At 56.8% G+C, this 15,371-nt stretch overlaps 1 protein-coding gene across 2 annotated transcripts in view; it reads right to left on the bottom strand.

Moving 5' to 3' along the window:
• LOC121857219 (protein O-linked-mannose beta-1,2-N-acetylglucosaminyltransferase 1-like) overlaps positions 1–15,015 on the bottom strand; it is a 172,991-nt gene extending 157,976 nt beyond the window's left edge. For both annotated transcript variants that reach the window (XM_042353173.1, XM_042353174.1), the window contains exon 1: positions 14,983–15,015. The gene's annotated coding sequence lies outside the window, so the exon portion shown is untranslated. The remainder of the gene's footprint in view (positions 1–14,982) is intronic.
• Between the last annotated feature and the right edge of the window lie 356 nt (positions 15,016–15,371).

Below are 15,371 nucleotides of genomic sequence, written 5' to 3'. Positions count from 1 at the left end.
CCTCACGGTCACAAGACACTCAGGTCACAAGACACTCACAGTCACACGAGGGCACAAGACACTCACGAGGTCCAAGACACTCACGAGGGCACAAGACACTCACGAGGTCACAAGACACTCACGAGGTCTAAGAACCTCACGAGGGGCACAAGAGCCTCCCTCGTCGGCAACACGTGCAAAAAACGTTTCATATGATATATTATTTTGTTTTATCTTGGAAGATCAACATTAGCCAGAAGAGAGAGCAAAAATGTCGACCCTAAAGTATTGCAAGATCAACACAAGCTAAGAGACTGTGTGTGTGATGTATAGCTGAGGAGATAAATGTGTTTCTATAATGTGTTTCTGCTTGATGTGTTGCAGAAGACGTGGGGGGGACTTTTAGGTGTATAATTCTTACGAAGGGAAGAGTGTGTGTGGGAAGTTGCTTTTATGAGGTGTTTGTGTGTAGGGGAAAGAGAGAGAGATCATTAAGCATCATAACACCTCAACACACACACACACACAACTTCAGGTGAGCGGATGGGCAGTATCGCTTCACCTGCCACCATCATCCTCACAGCGACCCAGTCTCCTCTTTCAGTTCCCGCCAATTAGTTCAGTTTTGCCTCAGGTGGTGAAAAATGCCTCCCCCTGTGTGCATTGACCAGCGTGTGTGTGTGTGTGTTTTATACGGTCTACTATGAAATAGCAACATTTAGTAATTTGGAAAGCAGGTATCAATTAGAAATAAAAAGTGTGTGTTATAGGATTATACGTGCGTGGTTGTGTGTGTGTGTGTGTGCGTGTGTGTGTGTGTGTGTGTGTGTGTGTGTGTGTGTGTGTGTGTGTGTGTGTGTGTGTGTGTGTGTGTGTGTGCGTGCGTGTGTGCGTGTGCGTGTGTTTATAGTAAATATTTAAGTTAGGTTAGGTTAAGGTTTATAGGTTAGGTTAAGTTAGTTTAGGTTAGGTTGGGTTAGGTTAGGTTAAGGTTAGGTTAGGTTAAGGTTTATAGGACTGGGTTAATGTTTACTATAAAAGTTAAATAATGGATCATAGTGGTTTATATTATTAGGTTTGGTACGGTGGAATATTACTACCACTATCCCCACTACTTCAACTACTGTACTACTACTATTACTACTAATCACCACCATCCATATAACCACTACCTACCTACCTGCTGTGCCATGACCATAACATAACAACCATCACTACCTACCACCACCACCTACCACCACCACCATCTCACCACACACCACAATCCACCTACCACCATCTCACCCATCACCCCTCACCACCATCACCACCCTACCTACCTATCATCACCTACCACCATCACCCACCACCATCACCACCTACCACCACCATCACCACCATCACCACCACCACCATCATCACCTACCACCATCACCCACCCACACCACCTACCACCACCACCACCACACCACCACCCCACCACCACACCACCACCATCCCACCACCACCATCATCACCTACCACCATCCACCTACCACCATCACCCACCACTATCACCATCAGGTTATCACAAAGACCTGATCAGTACCATCAGACGTTCAGCATGTCTTATCTTTATGAAATGGGGTGAGAGATGGGGAGAGATGAGATAGAGAGATGAGGGGGAGAGATGGTGAGATGGGAGATGGCAGAACCTGAACAAATATACCTGCTTACCACATCCAATACTACATGCCACATCCTTACAGTAACCGTGACAACACTACACCCCTGACAGAAAGACCTAACTTCCTCACGCTTGCCTATGCCTACACATTTAGTCATCTATAGTTATCAAAACACACCTGAATTCTGCCAGGGTAAAGTCCAGGTATGACCCCATAATTTTGCCAACCTAGGTATTGTTAGTGACCTTTAGCATATAAAATAAATAACTATTAGTATTATGACATTCATACATACCGTATATTGTCATGCCTTTCACACACACACACACACACACACAGGCTGGTACAAATTCACTGAAATGGCCGGGTATTGGCTTCTACAACCATGGAGATGCAGTGAGGGGTGAGGGGTAGGTAAACACCAACCCTCATACTCCCCCCTTCCCAGCCCCACCTCATCACTCTCTCAACCATATTCCTCCCACACCCCCTTCCAAAAAGAAGTCCTCCCCTTTGTCCTCCTATCCCATCCTCCCCCATAACTCTGCCCTCCTCTCCAACTACCCTTCAAACTCCCTCTTCTCCCATCCCCCTTCCTCCTCTCTCAGTCTTCCACTACCTCCTCATCTCTCTCCCGTCCCCTTCACTCCTCTCTCAGTCTTTTTATCCCTCCCCTCTCACGTCCCTCTCTCTCAGTCTTTACCTCCCTCCCTCCCCACCGTCCCCTTCTCCTCTCTCAGTCTTCCACTACCTCCCCTCCCACTCTCTCCCCTTCCTCTCTCCCCTCCCATCTCTCCCGTCCCCTTCCTCCCTCTGGTAGTGCATAGTCAGAGACATAGCCTAGGGTTACGAGGCTATAGTGGTTTCATGCTTTTAGTGTTTTGGCGAGTTGAGACTCTGACCCGGCAACAGCCATTTGGAAAGAACAGATTTTTTCTAGACAAGTTTCTCATTCTATCAAATTTTTGTTTGTTGCAGTAAGTTTTGTGTGTGTGTGTGTGTGTGTGTGTGTGTGTGTGTGTGTGTGTGTGTACCTGGCAGGTTAAAATGGTGCATATTGGCCAGATCAGACCCAGCTAAAATGACAGTACAAAATAATTATATTTATTTTGATCTGATACCTACACACACACACACACATCATACATATACATGTATATATATGCCATATACATATATATATATATAAATATATAACAACAATATATATATAATAATAATAACTCAGACAATCCTCAGAAACATTACCCGCGCTCTCCCCAGTATCACCGCTGAGCCACTGAAGGCACCAGGTACTTTCTCCTTGTTACTGGAAAATACCGACACTTGCTGGCTGCTTAATACCGTAACGACCTCCACACCCTAGTGCCATGGTGACTCCCACACCCTAGTGCCATGGTGACTCCCCACACCCTAGTGCCATGGTGACTCCCCACACCGTAGTGCCGTGACTCCCCACACCAGTGCCATGGTACTCCCACCTATCACTAGTGGCACCTCACAGCCAGGCACCCCTCCTCAGACCAGGCATCCTCCTCCCCACAACCAGGTGCCCCTCACGGCCAGGCACCAGGAGCACCCTCACCAGCCAGGCACCCTCACAGCCAGGCACCAGGCACCCTCACAGCCAGGCACCCTCACAGCCAAACACCCTCCAGCCAGGCACCCTCACAGCCAGGCACCCTCACAGCCAGGCACCAGGCACCCTCACAGCCAGGCACAGGCACCCTCACAGCCAGAGCACCCTCACAGCCAGGCACCAGGCACCCTCACAGCCAGGCACGAGGCACCCCACAGCCAGGCACCCTCACAGCCAGGCACCAGGCACCCTCACAGCCAGGCACCAGGCACCCTCACAGCCAGGCACTAGGCACCCTCACAGCCAGGCACCAGGCACCTCACAGCCAGGCACCCTCACAGCCAGGCACCCTCACAGCCAGGCACCCTCACAGCCAGGCACCAGGCACCCTCACAGCCAGGCCCAGGCACCCTCACAGCCAGGCACTAGGCACCACTCACAGCCAGGCACTAGGCACCCTCCCACAGCCAGGCACCCTCACAGCCAGGCACCAGGCACCCTCACAGCCAGGCACCCTCACAGCCAGGCACCAGGCACCCTCACAGCCAGGCACCCCTCACAGCCAGGCACCAGGCACCCTCACAGCCAGGCACCAGGCACCCTCACAGCCAGGCACCAGGCACCCTCACAGCCAGGCACCCTCACAGCCAGGCACCAGGCACCCTACCATCGTTCATACTCACTATAACATGGAATATTTCAGTTTAAAAGATTTATAGAGGCTGAGATCGCTACTGACCGCAAACACATACCACTCACCCTACACGCCTGTATCATTAATTTACAACCTTGTCCCATCCACCTGCATCGTGGTACAAAGCTATATTTTGTTCCATCCATCAATATTACGTGGTACAAGAGCACATTTTTTGTTCCATCCATCTATATTACGTGGTACAAGGACTATTTGTTCCATCCATCTATATTGCATTGGTACAAGGCTATATTTATTTCCATCCATCTATATTACATAGTTCAAAAACAATATTTTGTTCCATCCTTCTGTTTGACTTAGTACAACAGGTACTGAACAAGTTTTAACACACCTGTCTGACACCTGTATTATCTAAGAACACACCTGAACTAAGACCACCTGTCTACCTACATTGCCAAAGATTGTCCCCGTGTTGGGTAGACTGACTTTTACTTATACCTGGTGTGTGTGGTATCAGGTATTGGTGTGTCCAGGTGTGTGTGTCAGTACGTGTGTCCAATTTAGCATTATCCAATTGATGTGTCAGGTGTGTGTCAGTTGTATGTCCAGCTGTTTTGTGTCAGGTTTGTGGAATCAAGTAACAGGTCAGGTTACCAGTCATCCCAACAGATCCCAGAATAAATACGTTTAGCACATCCCAGCAGATCATAAGGTCCTACAGCTTCCTGCACCTCAACAGATTCAAGGAATATGACTCTACAACATCCCAGCATATTCTAGAGAGTACAAGCCTTCAGCTGTCCCAGAAGTCACAGAGCCATCAACACATCCCAAGAGATCCTACAGATTCAGTACATCGCAAAAGATCCCAGAAGTTCTAAAGTCTCCAAAACAACCCAGCAGATCCCAGGAATTTCTAACAGTCTCCAAAACAACCCAGATCCCAGAATCCCCAGCACACCCCTAACAGGTTATCACTGGCACCACTCCGCCATTTATTGCTGACAGAACCAACCACACATCGGTTTCCAGGCAATCCACTACCTCTCTCGGTATTATTTCACTAACCATTGCCACCACCACTGCCCTGTGCCACCACCACTGCCCTGTTACCACCACCACTGCCCTGTGCCACCACCACTGCCCCTGTGCCACCACCACTGCCCTGCCTGCCACCACCACTGCACCATATTGCCACCACCCACTTCACCACTGTGCCACCACCACCTGCCCTGTGCCACCACCACTGCCTGTGCCACCACCACTACCCCTGTACCGCCACCACCACTGCCCTGTGCCCGCCACTGCCCTGTTGCCACCACCACCACTGCCTGTGCCACCGCCACCACTACCCCTGTGCCACCACCACTGCCCTGTGCCACCACCACCACTGCCCTGTGCCACCACCACTGCCCTGTGCCACCACCACTGCCACTTATTGCCACCACCACTGCCATGTGCCACCACCACTGCCCCTATGCCACCACCACTGCCCTGTGCCGCCACCACCACTGCCCCTGTGCCACCACCACTGCCTGTACCGCCACCACTACCACTCTGTTACCACCACTGCCACTTATTTGCCGCCACCACTGCCATGTTATACCACCACTGCCACTGTGCCACCACCACCGCTGTGCCACCACCACTGCCCATGTGCCGCCACCACCCTGTGCCACCACACCACTGCCACTGTAGCGCCACCACTACCCTGTGCCGCCACTGTACCTCTGTGCCACCACCACTGCCCTGTGCCACCACCACCACTGCCGCTGTGCCACCACCACTGCCCTGTTGCCGCCACCACTGCCGCTCGTACGCCACCACAACCACTGTTGCCGCCACCATACCGCTGTGCCACCACCACTACCATGTGCCGCCACCACCACTACCTGTTGCCACCACCACTACCCTGTGCCACCAGCACTGCCCATATTGCCACCACCACCACTGCCCTGTGCCACCACCACTGCCCTGTGCCACCACCACCACTGCCCTGTGCCACCGCCACTGCCCCTGCCACCACCACCACTGCCCTGTGCCGCCACCACTGCCCATGTACCACCACCACTGCCCCTGTGCCGCCACCACTCCCCGCAATGCCACCACCGCTCACTGTGCCGCCACCACTGCTGTTGCCGCCACCACTGCCATGTTGCCACCCGCCCCTATGCCACCACCACTGCCCTGTGCCACCACCACCCACTGCCCGCGCCGCCACCACTGCCCTGTGCCGCCACCGCCACTGCCACTGTTGCCACCACCACTGCCCCTGTTGCCACCACCACTGCCGCTGTACCGCCACCCTGCCAAACGACCGCCACCACTGCCCTATGCCACCACCACTGCCCCTGTCCGCCACCACCACTGCCCTGTGCCACCACCACCACTGCCCTGTGCCACCACCACCACTACCCCTGTGCCACCACCACTGCCCTGTGCCCACCGCCACTGCCCATATTTACTTACCACCATGCCCTGTCCACCACCACTACCCTGTTGCCACCACCACTACCACTGTGCCGCCACCACTACCGCTGTGCCACCACCACTACCACTGTGCCACCACCACTACCCTGTACCACCACCACTACCCCTGTGCCACCACCACCACTGCCGCTGTGCCACCACCACTGCCCACTTATTGCCACCACCACCACTGCCACTGTACCGCCACCTGACCTGTGCCACCACCACCTCCCCTGTGCCGCCACCACTCCCTGTTGCCACCACCACTGCCCCTGTGCCACCACCACTGCCATATTGCCACCACCACTACCACTGTTACCGCCACCACCACTACCCTGTGCCACCACCACTGCCCCTGTGCCGCCACTGCCCACCATTGCCACCACCACTGCCCTGTACCACCACTACCACTGTGCCACCACCACTGCCCTGTGCCACCACCACTGCCCTGTGCCACCACCACTGCCTGTACCACCACCACTGCCCCTGGACCACCCACCACTGCCCTGGACCACCACCACCACTGCCGCTGTGCCACCACCACTACCCCTGTGCCAACACCACTACCCTGTGCCACCGCCATGTGCCACCACCACTGCCCTGTGCCTGCCACCACTGCCCTGCCACCACCACTGCCCTGTGCCACCACCACTGCCCCTGTTGCACCACCACCACTGCCGCTGCCGCCACCACTGCCCTGTGCCACCACCACTTACCTGTGCCACCACCACTGCCCTGTGCCACCACCACTGCCCTGTTGCCACCACCACTGCCCTGTGCCACCACCACTGCCCTGTGCCACCACCACTACCCCTGTGCCGCCACCACTGCCCTGTACCACCACCACTACGTTCACCACTGCCCTGCACCACCACCACTGCCATTGCCACCACCACTGCCCTGGACCACCACCACTACCCCTGTGCCACCACCACTGCCCTGATGACCACCACCACCACTGCCCTGTGCCACCACCACTGCTACCACTGTGGCACCACCACTACCCCTGTGCCACCACCACTACCACTGTGCCACCCACCACCCCTGTCGCCACCACCACCACCACTGCCCCCAATGCCCCTGCCACCGCCACAGCCGCTGTGCCGCCACCACTGCCCTGTGCCACCACCACCACTGCCCTGTGCCACCACCACTGCCCTGTGCCACCACCACCACTGCCATATTGCCACCACCACTACCCTGTTGCCACCACCACCACTGCCCCTGTGCCACCACCACCACTGCCCTGTGCCACCACCACTACCCTGTGCCACCACCACCCACTACCCTGTGCCACCACCACTACCCCTGTGCCACCACCACTGCCCTGTGCCGCCACCACTGCCCTGTACCACCACCACTACCCCGCACCCACCGCCACCACCACTGCCCTGTGCCACCACTACTGCCCTGTGCCACCACCACTGCCCCTGTGCCGCCACCACCCACTCACCACTGTACCACCACCACTCCCTGTGCCACCACCACTACCCTGTGCCACCACCACTACCCCTGTACCACACCCTGCCGACCACTACCACTGTACCACCACCACTACCCCTAGACCACCACTACTGTGCCACCACCACACCCACTGTACCACCACCACTACCCTGTACCACCCACCTACCACTGTACCACCACCACTACACCCCTGTACCACCACCACTACCACACTGTACCACACCCACCACCACTACCCCACCCACCACTGTACACCACCACTACCACACCACCACCACACTGTACCACCACCACTACCACTGCCACCACTACCCCTAGCCACCCACCACCACTACCCCTGTACCACCACCACTACCCCTGTACCCACCCACCACCACACCCCTGTACCCACCACCCACCACTACCCCTGTACCACACTACCCTGTACCACCACCACCACCTGCACCACCACCACCACTACCACTGTACCACCACCACCACCACTCACTGTACCACCACCACCACTACCCCTGTACCACCACCACCACCACACCACCACCACTACCCACGTACCACCACCACTACCCCTGTACCACCTACCCCTGTACCACCCTACCCCTGTGCCACCACACTACCCCTGTGCCACCACCACTACCACTGTACCACCACCACTACCCCTGTGCCACCACCACTACCACTGTACCCACCACCACCCACCACACTGTACCACCACCACCACTGTACCCACCACCACCACCACTACCCCTGTACACACCACTACCCTGAACCACCACCACTACCCCTGTACCACCACCACTACCCCTGTACCACCACCACTACCCTGTACCACCACCACCACTACCCCTGTACACCACACCACTACCTGTACCACCACCACTACCCCTGTAACCACCCACCACACCCCTGTACCTGCCACACCACTACCCCTGTACCTACCACCACTACCCCTGTGCCACCACCACTACCCCTGGTACCACCACCACTACTGTACCACCACCCACTACCTGTATCACCCTACCCCTGTATCACCACCCACTACACCCAGTACCACCACTACCACTGCCCCACCACCACTACCACTGTACACCACCACTACCACTGTACCACTACCCACTGTACCACCACCACTACCCCTGTACCACCACCACTACCTGACCACCACCACTACCCCTGTACCTACCTACCCCTGTACCCACCACCACTACCCTGTACCCGCCCTACCCCTGTACCCACCACCCCATGCCACCACCACCACTACCCCTGTACCCACCCACCACTACCCCTATACCCACCACCACCACTACCCTGTACCACCACCACTACCCTGTACCACCACCACTACCCCTGCCACCACCACTCTGTACCACCACCACTACCCCTGTACCACCACCCTGTACCACCACTACCACACTGTACCACACCACCACTACCCCTGTACCCACCACACACCACTGTACCACCACACCCTGCCCTGTGCCACCACCACACACCACTGTACCACCACACTGCCCACCCACCACTACCCCCATCACACCCACCCCCTGCCCCACACCACCACCCCTGTACCACCACCACACCCCTGTACCACCACCACTACCTTGCCCCTGTACCACCACTGTACCACCACACATGCCACCACCACTACCTGTAATACCACCACTACCCCTGTACCACCACCACTACCACTGTACCACCACCACTACCACTGTACCACCACCACTACCCCTGTACCACCACCACTACCCCTGTACCACCACCACTACCACTGTACCACCACCACTACCCCTGTACCACCACTACCACTGTACCACCACCCACTACCACTGCCCACCACCACCACTGTACCACCACCACTACCACATACCACCACCACTACCACTGTACCACCACCACTACCCCTGTACCCACCACCACTACCACTGTACCCACCACCACTACCCTGTCACCACCACCACTACCCCTGTACCACCACTACCCCTGTACCACACTACCACCCTCCCCTGTATCACCACCACTACCCCTGCCCACACACCTGTACCACCACCACTACCCCTGTACCACCACCACTACCCCTGTACCACCACCACACACCCTGTACCACCACCACTACCCCTGTACCACCACCACTACCCTGTACCACCACCACTACCACTGTACACCACCCACTGCCCTATTGCCCACCACCACTACCTGTACCACCACCACTACCTGTACCACCACCACTACCCCTGTACCACCACCACTACCCCTGGCACCACCACCACTACCACTGTACCACCACCACTACCACTGTACCACCACCACTACCACTGTACCACCATCACACCACTGCTACCACTACCACTGCCCTACCACTGTACCACTACCCCTGTACCACCACCACTACCACTGTAGCACCACCACTACCCTGAACCACCACCACACCACTGCCCACCACTGTACCACCACCCCTGTACCATCACCACTACACACCACCACCACTGTACCCACCACCACTACCACTGTACCACCACCAGTACCATTTTCCTCCCTACCTCATTACTGCCTTCCACCTACCTTCCCTCCCTCCTGTCGTCCTCCTTTTCACCCCCTCCCCCTCCCTCCACCCCTCTCCTCTCCCCCTCTCTGGTCAGTAATTAACGACAAGGGTCAGGTCTGGCAGCCACCACCTCTAACCCTCAACTTTGCCCAATATGCTCCCTCACTCACTCTCTACATGACCTGGCTCACTAACCCTCTCTCTCTCTATCTCTCTCTCTCTATCTCTCTCTCCTCTCTCTCTCTCTCTCTCAATAAGCCTACACATGCTCTCTATATCTTATTAGCCCCTACTCTCTCTCTCTCTCTCTCTCAGTAGGCTTACACTTGCATCATGTAAGCTGCTTTGGCACACACATACATTTTCTCTCTCTGTCTCTCACTAGGCCTACACTCTCTCTCTAGGCCTACACTCTCTCTCTCTCTCTCTCTTGCTCCTTCTTCCCGGATAACTCTCCCTCACCTTCCCTCATTTCCTTCACCTCCCAATTCTCCCTTCACCCTCAGCTCTTTTCTTAATGTGGCACTGGGTGAGGTTCCCTGGCACTGGATGAGGGCTCCTGGCACTGGGTGACGGCCGCTGGCACTGGGTGAGGGCCCTGGCACTGGATGGGGCCCCTGGCACTGGGTGAGGGCCCCTGGCACTGGATGAGGGTCCTGGCACTGGGTGAGGTCCTGGCACTGGATGGGGCCCCTGGCTCTGGGTGATGTTCCTGGCACTGGATGAGGGTCCTGGCACTGGATGGGGCCCCGCACTGGGTGAGGGCCCCTGGCACTGGATTAGGGTCCCACTGGATGAGGGTCCTGGCACTGGGTGGGGCCTGGCTCTGGGTGATATTCCTGGCACTGGATGGGGTCCCTGGCTGCTGGATGGGGCCCTGGCACTGGGTGGGGGCCCCTGGCACTGGATTAGGGTCCCTGGCACTGGATGAGGTCCCTGGCATAGGTGAGGGGCCTGGCTCTAGGTGAGGGTCCCTGGCACTGGATAGGGTCCCTGGCACTGGATGAGGGTCCCTGGCACTGGATGGGGTCCTGGCATGGGTGAGGGCCCCTGGCACTATGTGAGGGGCCCCTGGCATAGGTGGGGGCCCTGGCACCTAGGTGGAGGCCCCTGGCACTAAGTGGGGGCCCCCTGGCACTAGGTGGGGGCCCTGGCACCTGGTGTGAGGGCCCCTGGCACTAGGTGAGGGGGCCCCTGGCACTGGGCAGGGGCCCTGGCACTAGGTGAGGGACCCTGGCTAGGTGAGGACCCTGAGGAGGCCACCTTTACAGCCGGAGGGTCTATTGTTTCCTCCACTGGTGACCTCATTGGCACGGCCTTGTATGCACCGGGTCCCTTCATCCCTCCCCCTCCCTCTCCCCTCCCTCCTCCCTCCCCTCTCCTTCACTCTCCTCCCTCCCTCTCTTCCTCACTCTCCTCTCCCTCTCTCCTTCACTCTCCTCCCCTCCCTATCCTCTTCTTCCTCTCCTCCCTCTCCTTCTTCATCACTTTCTCCCCTCCTTCTCTCCCACCCCTCCCTCTCCACCTCTCCTACCTCTTCCTCCTCTCATCTCCTTCACTCCACCCTACCCTCTCATCCTCTCCTTCCACCCCACCCCTCCCTCTCACCTCTCCCTCCCACCCCTTCCTCTCATCTCTCCTTCACTCCGCCCCTCCCTCTCATCTCTCCTTCCTCTCACTCCCCTCCACTCCCTCTCCCTCTCCTTCACCCCCAAACAAGTTAATGACTTAAGGCAGAGGGAGAGAAGGAGGAGGAGAAAGAGAGGGAAGAAGAAGAGAGGGGGGAAGAAGGAGAGAGGAAGAGAAGGAGGAGAGAAGGAGAAGGAGAAGGAGGGAGAGAAGGAAGAGACAGGAAGAAGAAAAAGGAAGGAGGGAGGAAGGAAGAAGGAGAAAGGAAGAAAGGAAAAAAGGAGGAAAGATGGAGGAAAGAAGGAGGAAGGAGAGGAGGAGGGAAGGGAGAAAGGGGAAGAAAGAGAGAAGATGGAGAGAAGGAAGAGAGGAGAGAGACTTTACTACTACCCGGCATTAGAGACCTTCAAGAGACGACTGGACTCCATCAACCACAGGCCCCTATGCAGGTCAGGACACAGTAACAAGCTAGTTGATCAGGTCACCTCTCGTTACCTCCCTAGGATGCTTGGTCAATGGTCGGGCTGAAGGGTAGGGGTGAAGGGGGTAGGGTGAGAGGGGTGGTGGGTAGAGAGAGGGTGGTGGGTAGAGATGAGAGGGGTGGGGAATGATAGGGTCAGGGGAGGTGAAGGGGTGGGGGAAGAAGAGGGTGGGGGTAAGAGGTGAGAGGGGTGGGGAGTAAGGTGAGAGGGGGTGGGGGTAGATGAGAGGGTAGGGTGGGAGGTGGGGGTAGAGTGGAGGTGGGAGTAGAGGTGGAGGGTGGGGTAGGAGAGAGGTGGGGGTAGAGAGGAGGTGGGAGGTGGGAGGTAGGGGTGAGGTGGTGTGGGGTGGAGTTGAGAGGGTGATGGGTAGGTGAGGAGGGTGGAGGTTAGGTGAGAGGGTGGGGTAAAATGAAATGGGGTGAGGTGGGGATTGGGGTGGAGGTGGGGATTGGGAGTGAGAGGTGGGGGTAGAGGTGAGAGGGGTGGGGGTAAGTGGAAGAGGTGGGGGTAGGAGAATGAAAGGAAGGGGTGGGGGTGAGAAATGATACAGGTCAGGGGGGTGAGGTGAGAGAGTTGGGGTAGGTGAGGTGGAGTGAAGAGTGTAGTAGAATTGAAGGGTGGAGGAGTGAGGTGGGGTAGGAGGGAGTGGGGGTAAAATGAAGGAGTGGGAGTAGAATGAAGGGGGTGGGAGTAGGTGAGAGGGGTGGGGGTAGAGAGAGGAGTGGGGTAGAGTGAGGAGGTGGGTGAGGAGGTAGGGTGAGAGTGGTGTGGGGTAGAATGAGAGGGGTGATGGGTAGGGTGAGAGGGTGGAGGTTAAGGTGAGAGGGGTGGGGTAGGTGAAAGGGGTAGGGGTGAGAGGGGTGGGGATTGGGGTTGGAGAGGGGTGGGATTGGGGTGAGAGGTGGGGTAGGTGAGAGGGGTGGGGTAGGGTGAGAGGGGTGGGGGTAGGGGTGAAGAGGGTGGGGGTAGGGTGAGAGGGGTGGGGGTAGGGGAGAGGGGTGGGGGAGAGGAGGAGGGTAGGTGGAGGGGTAGGCGAGAGGTGGGGGTAGGGTGAGAGGGTGGGGTGAGGGGTGGGGTAAGTGAGAGGGGTGGGGGTAGGTGAGAGGAGTGTAGTGAGAGGAGTAAAGGTGGAGAGGGGTGGGGGTAGAGAGGGGTGGGGGTAGGGTGAGGAGGGTAAGGGAGGGGTAGGGGCGAGAGGGGTGGGGGTAGGTTGAGAGGGGTGGTGGGTAGGGTGAGAGGGGGTGGTGGGTAGGGTGAGAGGGGTGGTGGGTAGGGTGAGAGGTGGTGGGTAGGGGTGAGAGGGGTGGTGGTAGGTGAGAGGGGTGGGGGTAGGAGATGGGGTGTGAGTGAAGGGGTGTAGAGGAGAGTGGGGGTAAGGTGAGAGGGGAGGGAGAGGGGTGGTGGGAAGGAGGGGTGGTGGGTAGGGTGAGAGGGGTGGGGTAAAGTGAGAGGTGGGGGGTAGGTGAAGGGGGGTAGGTGAGGGGTTAAGGTGAGAGGGGTGGGGGAAGTTGAGAGGGGTGGGGAGTAGGTGAGAGGGGTGGGGTAGGGTGGAGAGGGTGGTGGTGTAGTGAGGGTGGTAGGTGAGAGGGGTGGTGGGTAGGGTGAGAGGTGGTGGGTAGGTGAGAGGGGTGGTGGGTAGGGGAGAGGTGGGGGAGAGTGAAGGGGTGGGGGTAGGGAAGGGGTGGGGGTAGAGTGAGGAGTGGGGGGTAAGGTGAGAGGGGTGGAGGGGTGGGGAGGAGAGGTGGGTAGGGGAGAGGGTGGTGGGGTAGGGGTGAGAGGGGTGGGGGTAAAGTGAGAGGGGTGGGGGTAGGGTGAAGGGGTGGGGGTAGGGGTGAGAGGTGGGGGTTAAGGTGAGAGGGGTGGGGGAGGTTGAGAGGGGTGGGGGTAGGTTGAGAGGGGTGGGGGTAGGTTGAGAGGTGGGGTAGTGAGAGGGTGGGGTAGGGAGAGGGGTGGGGGGTAGGTGAGAGGAGTGGGGGTAGGTGGAGGTGGGGGTGAGAGGGATGGAGGTAGGGTGAGAGGAGTGGGGTGGGGGTAGGGTGATTGATTTTTAATTTTGCGCTTACAGCGGTTACTTATTGTGCACCCCACACTCATCCTGTGAGCAGTAGCAAAAGGATTATAGCTTGCAAAGGGTCGAGGGGGGGTGGGGGTAGGTGAGAGGGGTGGGGTAGGGGCGAGAGGAGTTGGTGGTAGGGTGAGAGGGGTGGTGGGTAGGGTGAGAGGAGTTGGTGGGTTGGGTGAGAGGGGTGGGGTGGAGGTCAGTGAGGGTCGTGCGGTGAGGGACCAGTGAGCCCCCAAAATTGATTACAGGCAGAATACAGGTGATTTATGACGTCTGTACTATATAATGATTAGGTTAGGTTAGGTTAGGTTACGTTAGGTTATGTCAGGTTAGGTTAGGTTACGTTAGGGTAGGTTAGTCTAGATTTTCACTAGGTTAGGTTAGGTTTACGTGTTTAATGTTCATACGATCTATTTTTTCCTCCGGTAATCAGACGCTGGACTAACACTCACACAGCTGTTCCCTTCCTGACTCTTACCTCGTGTTGCTGCTGCTGATCCTCTCACACTCTGTAGACAAACAAAGATCACAATAAGATATACAAGTTCACCAGTAAGGCAACGTGTAAACAATCACTAGCAAGACAACGTAAAACAATCACTAGCAAGACAACGTGTAAACAATCACTAGCAAGACAACGTGTAAAGTCACTAGCAAGACAACGTAACAATCACTAGCAAGACAATGTAAACAATCACTAGCAAGACAACGTGTAAAGTCACAAAGACAACGTAAACAATCACCAGCAAGACGACGTAAAGTCACTAGCAAGACAACGTGTAAACAATCACTAGCAAGACAACGTAAACAATCACACAAGACAACGTAAAGTCACTAGCAAGACAACGTGTAAGCAATCACTAGCAA

This window comes from Homarus americanus, unplaced genomic scaffold (assembly GCF_018991925.1).
Source record: "Homarus americanus isolate GMGI-L3 unplaced genomic scaffold, GMGI_Hamer_2.0 scaffold20465, whole genome shotgun sequence".
Lineage (NCBI taxonomy): Eukaryota > Metazoa > Arthropoda > Malacostraca > Decapoda > Nephropidae > Homarus > Homarus americanus.
This window is presented reverse-complemented; position numbering and strand designations above follow the sequence as displayed.